Source organism: Artibeus jamaicensis, unplaced genomic scaffold (assembly GCF_021234435.1).
Source record: "Artibeus jamaicensis isolate MK-2021 breed Jamaican fruit bat unplaced genomic scaffold, CSHL_Jam_final contig_2170, whole genome shotgun sequence".
Taxonomy (NCBI): domain Eukaryota; kingdom Metazoa; phylum Chordata; class Mammalia; order Chiroptera; family Phyllostomidae; genus Artibeus; species Artibeus jamaicensis.
Window position 1 is genome coordinate 5365376 of NW_026521445.1, and position 15923 is coordinate 5381298.

Below are 15923 nucleotides of genomic sequence, written 5' to 3' on the forward strand. Positions count from 1 at the left end.
CCCCTTGTACAGAACTGATTTACGAATGGGCCTGGGACACAAGCCTGGTGAGATGGGAAGAGAAGGTGAGTTTATTAAAGAGACAGATGAATGCTCTTGGGTGAAGATGTGATACTTGGAGTCATTGTAGTCTCTGTGGCTCTGAGGGAACACGGACCCTATTAATGGCCAATGCGAAGTCTACCAATAAAGAGAACACAGCTCTTCAATGAGTAAATAGCATAACCAACCCCAGAACGAATTGTGAGATAGAATAAGACATTGTTCCTTGTTGGTTGAAGCCAGGGTTTCTCAACAAATCACTACTGACACTTTGGGTCACATAATTCTTTGCTGTGGGCAGCTGTCCTTTGTGTTGTAGGCTATGGGACAGCATCCCTGGCCTCTACATTCTAGATACCAGTAGCAATCCCCCATCCCAGCTGCAACAACCAAAAATGTCTCTAAACAAGTCCACATGTCCCCCAGGGGATAAATCATCCCCAGTTGAGAACTACGGGTATAAGCCAACTGAATGAAATTTTCCATTACTCACAACCAAAGCATCTTAATTGATAAGCACCCATCTGACCTTTGTTTACTCATACTGATGTCTCTTCATCTTCATACCCGTATCTGCCTCCAGGCTCAGACCTGCTGGTAGACTCATTCCTGTGTTACACCCTCCCATCAACCCCCTGCAGTCCTGGCCTTGCTTCCTTCTGCTCTGCATGAACTCTCCACACTCACTCACGGCTGCTAGCACATCCCCAGCCACCGCCACTGTCACCATCTCCTGCTGCTTGCTGTGGGAGTTGATGTGAAGGCTCTCACTGCCACATTCCTGCTCTGATACAGACCTCTGCTACCTCTCCCACTCCTCAGGGTGAGTGAGGCCACTAGAAGTTTCCTCTAAACCTCCCCTTCCCACCCTTCCATTTCTGCCTCATTCATTTCATCATCTACCCATTCATCCATCCATCCTCCATCTATCCATTCACAACCACTCATCCACCCATCCACCCACCCATTCTATTCGTCCATCTGCCTGTCTGCCTGCCCATTCATCCATTCGCCCACCTACCCGCTATTCACAATGTATTTTGCACAATTACTACAATAGACACTGGATAGCATATTGATCAAGATATAGAACTTGTCCTTGAAGAACACATTCTGGCTAAGAGCTCACTAAGTCAATGAGAGGTGCTACTAATGTTGAAGGTCTCTGAACTATTAAAAACAAATGTGCTTTTACACCTCGTGTAGCCCCCACATTTAATTAGCTACTCAAAAGGATGCTAATGACGACCTTTGTCTATACGTGAAGCAGGTCTGGCAGGCCCATATCTGCCAATATGGTTAGTCCAGTTCCAGTAACTGGATGAACTTGGGAGAAAGAGAAGGCCCAAGTTTAAACAGATTCGGTTAAGTTAGACTTTTTTTCCCTTCCCCTCTGGACTTTTCTCCAACTGGTCTGAATTAGTGAGGTCCAGCTGTTTCTATTTAAAGAAAAAGGCAACAAAATCTTTAGGGCGTGCCTCTAAAACTTGTGCCAGAAGACACACACACACGAAAAGGCACGCACACACATACAGACCGCGGCCACCACCAACTCCGTCATCCACACACTCTGCCCTAGGGACAGGGATGCACACTGACACATACTGTCAGGCTGTTAAGGAAAAAAACAGAAACTGGGCATCAGCTCAAACAGCTTGAAGCTAAAGAAATGGAAGGAGGGCGGTGAGAGGGCAGGGCCAAAGGGGGGTTGGCGAAGAAACTGTTCCAAGCACAACAGAAAGGTCTCGCCTGAAGATTTTGGATTTCCTCTCTGGTTCTTTCAAAGAATAAGTCTCTGGTTCTGTTTGGCTGGGGGACCAGTGCTTGTGGGGTGTGGCCTTGGGCTCCCTCTTCCCCTTCACAGTAACTCTATTGTTCAGAAACTGTGGCCAATTTATGGAAAGAGGTGGAATGTTTATGTAACTGACTCTGCTTTAGACAAGACGTTTGAAAGAGGAAAAAAAATGACAGATGGAAGGAGGCCAGTCCAAACAGGGTTTTTCTTCCTTTCTGGACACAGATGTTGGAAAAAGGAGGAGAGGGAAGGGGGGAGGGAGAGAAGAGAGCGGGGGACTGAGAAGGATGCTGAAGTCCAAGCTGGCCAGAGACGGCCTGAGTCTGTCTTTGTGGCCAGGGGCAGGGCCTTGGAGCAGAACCTCCATTTTTGGAAGCTGCTGTTTTAATTAAATAGGTCAACCTAGTCAGAGCAGCTCTGGTGTGGAGTCTGGATCTCATTAGCCTAAAATGGGTGGGGTAGGGCTGGCCGCGGGGGAGTGGATCCCCTGGTGTGTGCTTGGGGGTTGGGGCCAGGGATGAGGGAACTTCTTTACTGCTTTCCCCAAAGCCAGGCCCCAGGCAGCTGGAGCTGCCAGGAGGGCCAGACCACAGATGGAGAAAGCGCTTCATTAAGCAGGAGTCCGCTCTGCAGCCTGGAGGCCCAGGCAGACTGGAAAAATCAGAACTGCTTTGAGGGGGAGTAGCAGGGACGAGTATCTCCCTTCCTCCCTGCCCAGCCGGTGGGAATTAGAAGAATGGGCCTCATAACTTCCCTTGAACCTTGGAGGCGACCACGGACTCAGAAGACAAGGCAGTAGCAAGGAGGAAATGAAATCTTTGTCTTCCTGATGAATTCCTGTCCTTGGGAACTCCTTTTGATAGGGGAGACAGTTCCCTACCTTTAGGGGACCCCAGTTTGATGGGGGAGACCCAAGCCCTGCAATCTCTAGTCTGATGAGGGAGGCAAGACGATGGGGGTGGTGAGGCAGGGGCTGGATGTCCAACCTGGGACAGCATGAGAAGAAAGAAAAATCAACTGACTGCCGAGATTTCCCCCAGGGAATGCAAACCCAGCCAGTGGTACCGATGGCCGCAGTGGCATCTCTGTCAGCACATCCTAGATGCCAGAGGCCCATCAGGTGTCCCCCAAGAATAGAATGGCCATATGATTTATCATTTAAATGGGGACACTTGGGAGAGAGAAGGGGATGTTATGAATAATTATGCTGGGCCCACATGCATAAATCAGGCCTGTCTCACATAAACCAAGATATTTGCCACCTTCTGGTCTTAAATGCTTTAAGGGCCTAGGAGTGTATGCAGCTGAGTTTTAAGAAACCAAAGGACTAGCTTCAAATATCTTCCTCAGCACCTCAAATCACCTCCAAGATTCTTGGAGAAGCATGATTACCGTGCTAAATAAAACATGTGTCTATGTAGTGTGTACTTACAGAATAGTGTATGTGTGCCAATATTTATATAGGTAGATAGAGATCTATACACATACAATATGTATATAGATATACATGTATCTGACTCAGATTTTGGGGCTCCCCTACCCTGAGGCAAGGAATCCTGGGAATTTTCCTTATCTGTTTCAGTTTCCTTACCTGTTACATGAAGGAGTTGGACCAGTTCACCAATTCTTAACTTTCTGATGTCACAGACTCAAAACCCGAGTCTGCACACACTGTGTTTTCCATAAAATTTCAGGGGGATTGTGGGTAGTTTAAAGTTCATTTCTTTGGTGAGGGGACTCAAAATTTTAATCAGACTCCCAAAGATGTCCAATATCCCCAAATCAGGAAATGTCTGCTATAAGGTTCCCAAGAGTGAGGATTTCGAAGCATTACGTGCTGGCAAGGCCTGTCGGCCTGCTGATCTCCGCTCTGCCCCCTTGAAGGAGTCTTCCACTCTGTCAGGCCAGTCTTTTCGCCTGTAAAATAAGGATAATGATACCTGCCCTGCCGACCTTACAGGATTGTTGGGAGAATTACATCATAATAGAGGCACAAGGTTCTGTAAGGTATGAAGGTATTTTATAAATGAGAGAGATCAATTAGCCAGCTTAGTTTTCCCTTTTTTAGCTTCTAGGGGATGGTGGTAACGTCAAGTCAGAGTTCACAGAGTTCCTGGCAGGAGAACTGGTCCCCACGATGGCCTCTCACCAACAGCTGGCCTTCTTCCCATTCACCAGCCGCACAGAGGCGGCACCACACTGAGGCTGCACCGCGTTCCACAGTCCAGGCCCGTGAATACCACCTCCCCCAGAGTTTTCCTCCATTCCACACACTGACTGTGGCTGCCTGGGGCCATCTCTCAGACGTTGCCTCTTTAGGAACAGTCACGTGGTCGTGCATCCACTTCTGTTTCACAAGGCTGCAGGCAGGGAGGGAGGATAGACCGGGTGCGAGCAGCGCCCTCGCTCCCAGCCGTGTGGCCGTCTCCTTCCCTCTCCTATTTCTCAAACCACGGAGCTCAGTTCAGGGCTCAGAACATACGAATGCAGGGCCCAGGGGTGCTCTCAGATGCGGGACGCATGTACAGCCCGATTAGGATCCAGGATACACACTCACACACACACACCCAGTCACACTCACAGCCGGGGCGGGCCGTGGCTGCCAGAGGCCTGACCTGGCCTGCGTGGCACGGAAGCGAGGCCCTACATCAAAGGAGGGGCGTGGTGGAGTCCGTGGTTACTCGAGCATGCATGCGGCTCACCTTCCTGCCAGTATTCTCCAGACAAGACTTCACTTGCCAACCACATCCTCCCTCTCTGGTAGCAGAGAGGATTAGAGACAGCTCTGTTCCTAACAAAGGCGCCGCCACCCTGGGAACACTGCTGTCTGCAGCCCCTCCCCCCACCTGCCCGCCCAGCTCTGGCACTGCTCACTCTAGGAGGGCCCCACACATCCCCAGCTAGGGGAGCGGGCATGGTCCCGGGAGGAAAGGAGTGGCCCGAAGCCAGGCCACCCCTCGACCTTCAAGTGCCTGGGAGTTTTAACTGGACAATTCCTTGGAATGTCAACAGCTTCCAATGCCTTCTTGTCGTGCTGTGGTCTTGAACTAGAGGGCTGGGCCTGAGGGTCCCCAAGAAGCAAGAACATGGTACCTACACAGCAGGGAGGGGCAGGGATGCTGTCGTGGACCAGGTGGCACTTGCAGGTCTTCCTGTAGGAGGAATGGTGCAGATCCAGGCTGAGGTCCACAGCCAGGCCGTGGCCTTGGCCAAGGGTCCAGGACCGTACTGTCCAGTACGGTAGCCGCTAGGCCCACGTGCTTCCTGAGCACCTGAAATGTGTCTGCCCTAAGTGATATGTGTTGCAAGTCTACAGTCCACACCAGATTTGAAAGGCTTAATGCAAAACAAAAACGAATATAAAAATGCCTCATTCGTAATTTTATGTTGATTACATGTTGAAGTGACAATATTTTGTGTACATTGGGTTAAATACAATGTATTATTAAAATTCATGTCACTTGTTTACTTGAATTTATTTTTATGATGGGGCTACTAGAAAACTTGAAGCCACATATGTGGTTTGTATTCTGTTCCTACTGAACGGTGCCGGTCCAGTCAACGCCACCAAGGAGCCCCCCCCGCCCCCAAGGCCGTCAGTTGTGCAGAGGACCAGTGAGGGAAGGTCTACTGTGTCCACCTCACAGCCCTCACCGTGCACTTCAGTGGGAGCCTCTGGACAGCTTGTCTGAGAGGGAGCCAGGCCTGGAACTGAACCTGACACCCAGGCCAGCATTCTATTCCCTCAAGACAAGCCCCTTCATTCCCCCACTTTCAGGGTCGGGCTGATAATCTTGTGGCTCTGGGGGGGGGGGAGGGAGCAGGAACCGCCAGGACTCCGGCATATCTGTCTAGGAGATGTTCCCTGCAGGACCCACTGAGGTTTCGGGGAGGGGGTGAAAGAGTGGGGGTGGCACATGTGTCTTCCTGTCAGGAAGACTTGTCACGGCCTCGGAGCTCAGGGAATCAAGATACCCTTTCCAACACAGGGCATGTTCTATTATTTACTAACCCCGAGGAGGGCTGCCCACGCTGGCCTTCCAGCTGGTTAATTGGATTTCATGACAACTTTTTTAAAGGGAATTTTCCGAGGAGCAGTGTTGTGTCCTGCCCCAGGGGTCCTGTGAGGTTCCCGCCACCTCCTTGAAAACTCAGCCTCTGCTGTATCACGGGGAGCTTTAATCATACCTGTTGGATAGTCCCAGCCCCACCGGAAGCTGTGGCAGGGCTAACACAGCCGCCGATGCTCAGGGGTGGGAAATAGGGCCCTTTCTAGGCAAGATGGAAAAAATGTACTCATTGTGTCTGGTTTGCAGGGGACTGCTGCTTAACTTGTGTGCCACTCTGCTTTGATGGCAGCCCCTGAAAGGCTGCTGCTTATCAGAATCGCAATGGCAAAGGTTCACCTTTCCTTCTGGTGAGGAGACTCTAATAAACATAAGGTCTCTTGATGATAGTTATTACCAAGGCAGAGGCCCCTACTTAAACAATTACTTTGAGAATAGGCAGCAAAACACTAGGATGTCACGGATGTGTTCATTTCTTTCCTCTGTGGTCAGTTCTGCCATGGTTAAAACTTCATCCAACGGGGGCGCAGGGGAGGACCAAGGGGAGGGGGCTGCTGATTCATTACCACTCACTGTTTCATGGACTATGCAACAGAGAAGGAAAGGCACAAGGCCTGCTGTGCTAAATCTACCTGCAGCCCAACCTGTGTTTGCAAGGATAGGCAAGAATCCTTGGTGTTACTGCAGAGTTCTTTTAACCTGTTAGATTCCTGCCAGAATGGGTTCGCTTATAGGAAGTGTTGCTGAGGACAGAGAGATGCTGAGAAGCTTAAAGCAAGAAAGCAAGGAGCTGAACCCCTGTCCAGTGTCTTTCTTGTGCTGAGTCCTGAGGCCAGATACTTGTGAGAAGTATGTGGCTGTGAACTGCTGTCCCACGGACTCCAGAGGAGTCCTGTTCCTGGTGTTGAAAGGACCCTGGAGAAGAGGGAGGGAAGAAGGCAAACACTGAGACATTGAAACCCCTAGAGATGAGGCTGGAGGGGCTTCAGGCCACCAGGGAATCCCTTTGACTGCGGGTTGTCTCTTCTTGGTGCACTTGCTCACACCTCCTGAACTGTCCCCGATGTCAACAGGACAGCCATCGCAGAGCTAATGGCATTATACGCCTGTGCTGTGTAAAGTGTCTTACATGCACCGTCTACTTCTGCACCTTAACAACCTGGTGAGGCAGGTGACGGGGACACCGGCCCGTAGTGTCCGCATCATTATGGGTGAAATGAGACATTCACATGGACTACTGAGTCCAGTCCAGTGTAGGAAAAGGGACAGCATGGCTCTTTCTCTCAAGGGGAGCCAAAAGCCTTGGCCCTTGCCCTGACCCGGCCTTTGTTGGGTTTCTTGGCACATTACCTGATGTGCCCATTTACTATGCACAGGTTGCTTTAGGTGGTTACCTTTTACAGAAAACAAAGGAGCCAATGCCGCTAATCACATCACAGAAGAGGGATATTTGGGGAAAAGTGGTTGAACTGGTTACACTCATCCTTGGAAGGTTTAGCATGGATTTTAGGAAGTTATTTTGCGGTAAATGTTTGCCACAAATCCAGTTGAGGGAGTTTTTAGCAAAAAGAAAGACTCAAATCGGCCTAGGCACATTGCAGGCCTGATTCCCCACGGGAGAACCTATCCATGGGCCTGGGTCCTGTGCATCTCCGAGTGGGAGCTGGGCCCACGCCACGCAGAACAGTTCCCTACATGCAGGTATTACCATGAGTCTCACTTTACTCTCAAGGAGGAAACCAGAGTTTAGGGAAATCAAGTCATTTGTTAGAAAACACATTGATGGTATATGCCCACTAACCACTGTTCCACAGTCACAAAATTATGTGAAGCCCACATTGTAACTAAGGTCTCTGATTTGAAAACCCATGTTTAATTCCTACTTTATACGGCCTTTCTAAAAAAGAATGGTATATATATATGTGTGTGTATATATATGTTGAAAAGTCATTATAGAGAGAGGGATATTATATTTTATATATCATAAAACAGGTATAGAGGAACCAGGAAGGCTTCTTAAAAAACACAGACCTTGAAGTGACCTTGAGAGGAAGTTGCTCTCTGCCTGAGTGGAGATAGAGGTTTTTCCGGGCTGAGGGAAGAGCAGGGGTGAAGGCTGGGAAATGGGAAGGAGAGAAAAAACAAACCTGTTAGGCCAGTGCTTCTGGACGAGACCAGCCGCAGTGTGGAGGGGGAGGGAATGGGAGGGGACGCATGGGGAGCTTCTGGGAAGGAGTGAGGCCCAGGCAAGGCAAGTCTCTAAAGGACATGCACTTCCAATTTCCAGAAAACTGGAGAAAGAGAAATGACCAACAGTGGGAGCAGAAGTTGGGGTGACTCCGAGACTCTGGTTGGAGGATGTGAAGAACATCCCTCCCTCCAGCTGCCCCGCCCCCCCAGCCCCGTGTGAGGCTGCTCCTGGGTCTGGGCATTCCTGCCTGCAGGCCTGGCCTGGGGCTGTGGCCTCCCTGCCCAGCTCTTCCCTGCCCCCTCTGCAGAAAGTCTGAGAGCTCCCCATTTCTCCAGCCTCTTGTTTCTCTAATTTTATGATTGTATGAAAATAAGGTTCCCAAATTGCCTTTAATTAGCTTTAATAAGACAGCCTTTTTGCTAATTAAAATGATTATTAAGAAACCATTTATTGAGAATGAACACAGTTGCTAGAACCTAGGAGAATTCTGAACTATTAATAATAATAACAGCAGCCACCACCAGCCCTGTGGGGCCCTTGGCTCACCTAACCCATTCCTGAGCTCAGATGGGTGGCACTCAGGCTGGGGGCCCAGGGTGTCAGCCCTGTCTGTCTCCAGGACGCCTCCAGGACCAGAGGCTGCCCCAGTGCCCAGGGCTGTTCCCTTCCCCAGCACTGGGGTTCTTGTAGGATGGGGTTTGACCATCAAAGCACCTGGTGCAGGCAGAGCAAAGCTGGCTGGGCAGAGGGCTGTGTGACACCCCCTTCATCTCCCCGGGGCGTCTGCATGGCCTCAGAGGCCGCGGCCTCCTAGAGCTCAGTGCTGCTAGGCCTGAAGCAGCCGGCGCTCACGCAATCACACACCTCTGGTTAATGAGGGAGCTTGGGGCTGGCAGAGCCTCGCAGCTCATTTTATTTCTCTTCTCCCTCTCCGGGAGAGCTGCGCAGGCAGGCAGGGCAAGGGATTCCTGTCATATAACCGGTGAGGAGCCTCAGAGACGCAGGGGACACTCAAGAAGAAGCCCGCAGGGAGCAGGGAGGCGAGACCCAGGCGCTAGGCAGGAGGCGCAGAGGTGTGGTCTGCGGGTCCCCTGCTCCCCGGGTCCCCTGGTCCCTGGCTGCGGCTCTTCCTCCTGCCTCCTGCCCACTCCGCCCCTGGCTGTTCACTACCGACAGCTCCTGGGTGACTGCGAACAGCTTGTGCTGCATCTTCCCATCCTGTAGGAAGGGGGCTGGACCCTGACCTTGTTGCCATTCCCGCGGCGGGGGAGGGGAGAAGCGAGTCGGATCGCTGAGAGGCCTCGGCATTCGTTTCCAGGGACGTCGTCTGGTCCCTGCCTGCCACCTGGGATGGGGGTCTTTCTGTGCCCTGACCTCCCCTGCAGTCCTCCCAGGGTCCTTCCTGGGACCTGGTCAGTTGGAGGTTTGGCAACGGATTAAACTGTGTTTTTAAATTGTAAACTATTAAAGTGGAAAGAACGTGGGCTTTGAGTCCCAGCTCTGGGCTCCAAATCGTTCGGCCAAATTACTAGCTTTGTGACCTTTTCTGACACTTAACAATCTTGGTCTCCCGACAGTTTTCTCCCCACGGGGCAGCTGTGTAAGGATGACGTGCAGTCGTGGAAGTGAAGTTGCCCATTCGGACCCTGGAGACCAGCGCTGGTGTCGGAGGAATGTGCACTGGACCTCAGCCACTGGCGGCGAAGGACAGTCTTCAAGGCCCTAAACCCGGGCTCAGCGGCCCCTTATTCCCAAGGCTCTAGGTGCGGTTGCGGTCAGGCGGCTAGGTAAAGGCTCCCCAGGTGCAGCCAGAGTTGAGAACTAGTGATGCCTTTCCCAATTTCAGGGCAGGAATAAACAAAGAGGGCGGGGAAGGACCTGGTGTGTCTCCTCCAGTCTGCAGGTGGCCCCTTCACACCACATTCACATGTCCGCAGACCCAGTGCACGCCCTGCACACACGCACACACATTCAGAGGGATCCACACTCAACCCATCCGCCCACGCCCACTCACGCTGTCACCAACACTCACACTCACATCCACTATTTTCTCTGGGCGAGCTCCGCGGTTGGACCTCGGTAGACCCCCGGATCGTCCCAGATGCCAGGGGCCTACGGCTCCAAGAGTCTGGGGCCAGAGAGGCCCAGGGCGCGCTGTAGCCCTTGACTGTGCGGCTCTTCTGAGCTCTGGGCGCTCCGCAGAGCCCCCGCCGGGCTGCGCCGCGCTCGCTCTGGCTCTTTGTTATGCAAATTCCCCTTCCCAGCTGGTGCCAGCTGCCTGCACAATGAGCGCCGCGAGCCCTTGCCAGCCCTCGTCAACCAGGGAGTGGGGGCGGGGCGGAGGTGGCGGGGGCTCTGCGCCCTGCACGCCCCTGATCCCAGCCTGGCCCAGCCTGGCTCAGCCTGGCGGGGTGGCTAGCAGCCCAATAAGCAGCCTTCTTCTCCTCTCCCCTCCCCCATCCTTGCAGGGCCGCGCCCCCCGAGGTCTGCAGGGCATCCACTGATTCATTCCATCGCCCCGGCTGCCCGCCCTCCAGGTGCCAGGGCTTGATGAAAAGTAAAAGGCTCCTTGGCGGCTGGAGAGCAGTGCGGATGAAAGAGAAGCAGCCGCCTCCCAGACCACACAGCTAATCCTCCTATAAACCTCGAGCAAATAAGGGAAGAGGAAGAACAGGCCGGCTACAGATGTGGAGTGCCGCCTCCGGGGATCCCCAAATTAAAACTCGTGCAGGGGAAGCACTTGGACCACCACCAAATGACACTAATTGGGTTACGGGACCATAATCTTGGCTTGTATGAAGAAGAAAAAACACCCAACAGTTATAGTAACAGCTGCAAGAACTGTCTTCATAAAAAGAGGGGGGAAAGTCCGCTGTTTTATTACTCAGAAGGAGAGAGAAGAGGGTTCTCGGATCTCCTGCCTGTGTGGGGCAGGAAGGCTGGCTGCTGGGAGGGGAGGGCAATCTTGTGCCAGGGGGAGCAGCGCTGTGCCTGGCTGGCTCTGGATGTTCTGAGCTAATGGGCTAATGAGAGACGGAGGGGGGCAGTGACTGTACCCAGACACCGCCGGGAGTATGGCCTATCTGGAGGAATGCATTTCAGACAATAGGTTAGCAGCCGCATGCAGAAAATGATCTCTGGGGAAAGGAAATCTCAAGCTCAGAGATCCATTCTTTAAGAAATCTCCAGAAGCAATTTCTCAGGGTTGTTTTTGTTTGTTTGTTTGTTTGTTTGTTTGTTTGTGGGCGTGGGGGGAAAAGGCTTATTGGGAAAAGAAAGGACAAGACTACATGTAGACAATTCAAGTGAAAAATCTTCAGAAAGATCATCGTTGTTAGAATCACAAATGTTAGGGCCAAAAGGGATCAATCTTAGGGGCCCTTGGGGTGCAGCCTCGTCATTTGACAGATCAGAAATGATGACTCAAAAACGTTAAGGGGTTTGTCAGGGGTTAGACAGCCAGTGGGTGGTAGAGCTCAGCAAGAACCTGTCTCCTAACTCCTAACCTAGTGCTCTCAATATTAACTCGGTTACATTTTCGTGGTTAAGAAACAGCAGTCATTTGATGGAAAACCAATACAATAAACTGTAAGAAAGAAGTTCAAAAGTTTGAAAATTTTAGAACAATTGAGTTAAACCTTGTCTGATCTATAATGAGACTAAGAATTGGAAATCAATCAGTTCTTGCAAATGCCATCCCAGGGTTCTTCCTAGCCTGTATTTATTTATTCATCCCTTGCAACACCCAGGTGGACAGATGGCCCCAGGATTTCGTTATGATTCTATTCTGTGTGGAGACTAACACTGTTTTCAGAGAGATGTCCTCCATCCCTCCCATCCCTTGTACCTTACATCATCTTGGCTAAAACCAGCTAGGTTAAGGCTGAACTGGTTGAGAATTCTAACTGACCCTCCTTGCTTGTTGGAATCCTACCCACCAGAAAATAAAAAATCTACTCCAGCCACAGAGTTTCCAACACAGAAAGAACACGGGTCTGGAGATGGCTAGCCTGGATCTCCCTGGGTAGGCTGAGGTGTCCTGGCCTCCCAGCTGCCCCAAATGCAACTATTGGCCAATCACGAGATCCTAGAGCTGAGTAGAGTGGGAGGAAAATCTGCTCCAGGGAGGTCCTGGAAGCATCCCTGCGCGATGCTGCATTGCCTTTTATTGTACTCTGGTGCCCATATCTCTTTCTCAAACCATATGGCTCTGTTTTGTTCTCATTTCAGACCTACCGATCAGCAAGCATCACTACGGGTATACCTCACCTTATGGAAAAATATGTAGCCTTGAAAAATTAAGAGAGGGAAATGTAATTTTTTTCATGAAATCCTATTTTGAAGCCACTGGTTGGGCTCTGAGTTTATTTATTTTCTTAAAGATTTTATTTATTTTCTTTTAGAGAAAGGGGAAGGGAGGGGAAAAATGTCAATGTGTGAGGGGTAGGTACATTGATTAGTCACCTCCCACATGCCCCCAATAGGTTGGCACGCAGGCACTCAATCCACTGAGCCACACCAGCCAGGACTGGGCTCTGAGTTTAAACGCAGCAAAGAAAGGGATGAGATTTTGCAGTAGGCTCAACCACACCCTAGTTGATCTGCTTTTAAACTTGGACCTTATAAGTGGAAACTGTATGGTAGTTATTTTATGAGAGGTCATGGCCTCAAAGTTATCATTATACAGACATTTCTGCTTTGGCCACATTTATCAACTATAGGAACAGTAGGAGTAATGTTTGCTCTATATCTACTTACTTAATGCTGTACTTTTTTTTCTGAGTAAAAACAAGGTCTAAGAGAATCATTTAATATAGTAATTGAAATAAACTTGACCTTTGGTCAATCCTTGAGATGAGTCAGGAGTAAGTGGTTTTAAACTTTTCTCTCGCAAGGGACACCTCTTATTCCCTTCACATAGCCAGTGTTCTGAAAGATTCTAGCTGTAAAATAAATTGTATTTATTGAGGGTAGCACCTTTATTCTCTCAGTGACAGTTTCTTCTTGGTTTGTGCTAACCCAGGCTGATTAAATTCCAGCCAAAGGTAAAGAAATCTGACATGGGCTTGCCTGACCAACTGCTTTCAGGAAATTTTATGATTTCCTGTAAGCTTTTGGAAATATTAAAAATACCCCAGGGATATCAATGACTACTTTCATAGAACCCTGCTGTCTTAGGGTTCTGGGTCCCCAGGTTTGACCCTACCCTCCTATTTCAAGCTTTCTGTACAGAACCCAGGAGGCTAAATACTTTCCACAAAGAGAAGGCCCTGGGACCGTCGTCTGTCCTTCAAGGTGTCCAGGGACTTACGGCACTTCACACACATAACGGGTGTGAAGTACAGTGAGTACTCCAGACAACTCATGAAGTGGGGACCCCATCTGACAGCCAAGGAAACCAGGGTTGTAAGAGGTAAAGGGCTCACTGGCCAAGACCAAGGTTGTACGGCTACAGTGGCAGAATGGAAATTTGTGTTTCGCCCACATGACTCCAAACCCTACACTCTTAAGCTTCTACTGTGCTCAGAGAAACCCTGGCTGTCTGAGCCTGAGCTGAACAAGAGAGAAGTGCCTTGGGCTAAGGCCTGTGGGTAATCACAAAGATATTTTGGTGGGTTCATTGAAAAGCACAGCATCTAAGGACTTGGAGAACAACAGTGAGAAACCCTCGCAGCTCCTAGTAAAGGCAGCCATTTATTTCTCTTTCTGTAAAAGCATAAAGGAAAAACTTTAGTCCCTGAAATGATTTTTACGGTGTCCATAAAGAGGGCCTACCAAAAACAAAGTCTTCTTTCCTTTCTAATCTTTAGACTTTAAAGTGAATTCACTCTGTAATGCACGTGGAACTCTGTTCAGACCTCTACTCCATCAGAGAGCAACTCCCAATCTTTTGCTGAAATCCCTTGCCTTGTAGTCTGTTATTCTCCGTCTTTTCCTTACTGTGAACTCTGGGGTTTCGTGAGCTTTGAGGGTGGCACAGATGCCTGAGTGCTGTGCCAGGTGCATTTCAGAGATATCTGTTCACTTCTTGATTGCTAGGACACAAGCATTATATCGTACCTGAGCTTAGCTCATTGCAATTGCTAAGAAGGCACCTACAGGAAGAGCACTGTATCTAGAAGTATCCAGGTCGGGTTCATGTGTGAGCTGACCAATCAGAGAAGGCAGCGAAGGATCACAGGCCCGAGCCTGGACTCAGCTGCTGCCGTGGAACTACCCGGATGGAGACAATGCCTGCTGAAGGCCATGGCCCTCCCTCCCAGAGTTCTGCTATGTGCCCACTGTCTCGGATCTTGGCAGAAAGCAAGCCTGAAGCTCACGTCTCTACAAATTCTTCTCTGTGTGTGTTCTCCCCCATCCCTCCCAAGATAGGTCATTTTATAAGATTTTATAATTTGAAATCAAGGGAACGGCTATAAAAACCGGGTTGAAAAACATGGGAAATTTCATGAGAAATGACTCATCATCTCCATACATTCTATCAGTTTCACTGTGGTCAAAAGCAGGTGTTTCCAGTCTAGAAAGAAGTAGTTTGCATGTTCAAAATTAACAAATTGGACCTACACCGAGGGAAAAACAGTGAACTATAGAGAGCCCACCAGGGAACTGTTTACCAAAGAATATGAAGCTCATGGCGGTGGTTTGCAAACAGCAGCAGACTTAGCTTGTGTAAATTCCCTCCATTTAGCCATCGCTCTTCAGCCTGTCACAGATACTAAAGGGAAATGTAGAAACAGGAAATTACAGACTATTTTAAACAGCATGTTTTATTAAACTCACTTGCTGATGCACTTTATGGCAGGATGCGAGATTCAAGTGTTCACGACTTACATTTTTGCAAGTGCTTTTCCTAAGTGAGTTCTCCTGGCTGAAAGACAGCATGTACACAGGGCTGGTAACAGTCTTTAAACTAGTAACTGTTTGACCCTGGGCCTTGTAGCTATATCTCAGAAAATGGAGAAGTTTTAGCCACGTGAAGAGAATATACCTTCCTTATCCACCATTAACTCAGAGAAAGTGACGGGGGCATCATGTAGTAACTTAAAAGACCCCTGATGAGCTCATTTTAAACCACAGAATCAAAACACAGCTATCTGAAAATACACTACTAGAAACCATACATTATTTCTTTCATCATCGAAATAGTGATTTCATTCTTTTCCTCCTGAGACAATCCTGCATGTAATTTAAACCACCGTTGTTAATTCCACGCAGAATCCTTGTTTTCGAAATTGGCCGGGATGTGGGCCCCTTAACTGTGACTTCAAATTTAAGGAACTGTCCTAAAAATGGATTGGAACAAGTAATTATTTTCAAAAACATTTCCTGCTCACAATTTGAGCCATATAAAAGCCTAGCTGTGTCACATAAGAACGCTTATATCCTCATCTGATATTTACTGTGAGGGTAACAACTCTTTGGCAATGCCTGTGTCTTTGGCAAGGTGTTCTGGGCTCTCCTCTTGATACGTGGACAGGAAGTTGTCAAGTGGAGCTGTAACGCAAGTTCATGATTGGAGGGGTGGGTAGCAATGCTTTGACGGAATTGTCTATGAGCTCTGAAAGTACATGCCTTCATTCACTTGCTCCAGCATTTATTTAACAGAGTAGCACATAAAATGGTCTCAATTTGCATTGTCTTAAAAGATCATGCCAAAGATGCTTCACTCTAACGATTGACTCTCACACAGTCACTGCCAACTATCTCGACCTTTCCTCCCTTTCTCCCAGGTCCCTGCCCCTGCCATCTTGTTTCCAGGACCCCTTTCAAGGTGAAGTGTAGAATAATAGGGTTCTTAGAGTGGAAGCATATGATGAGGATTACCTTT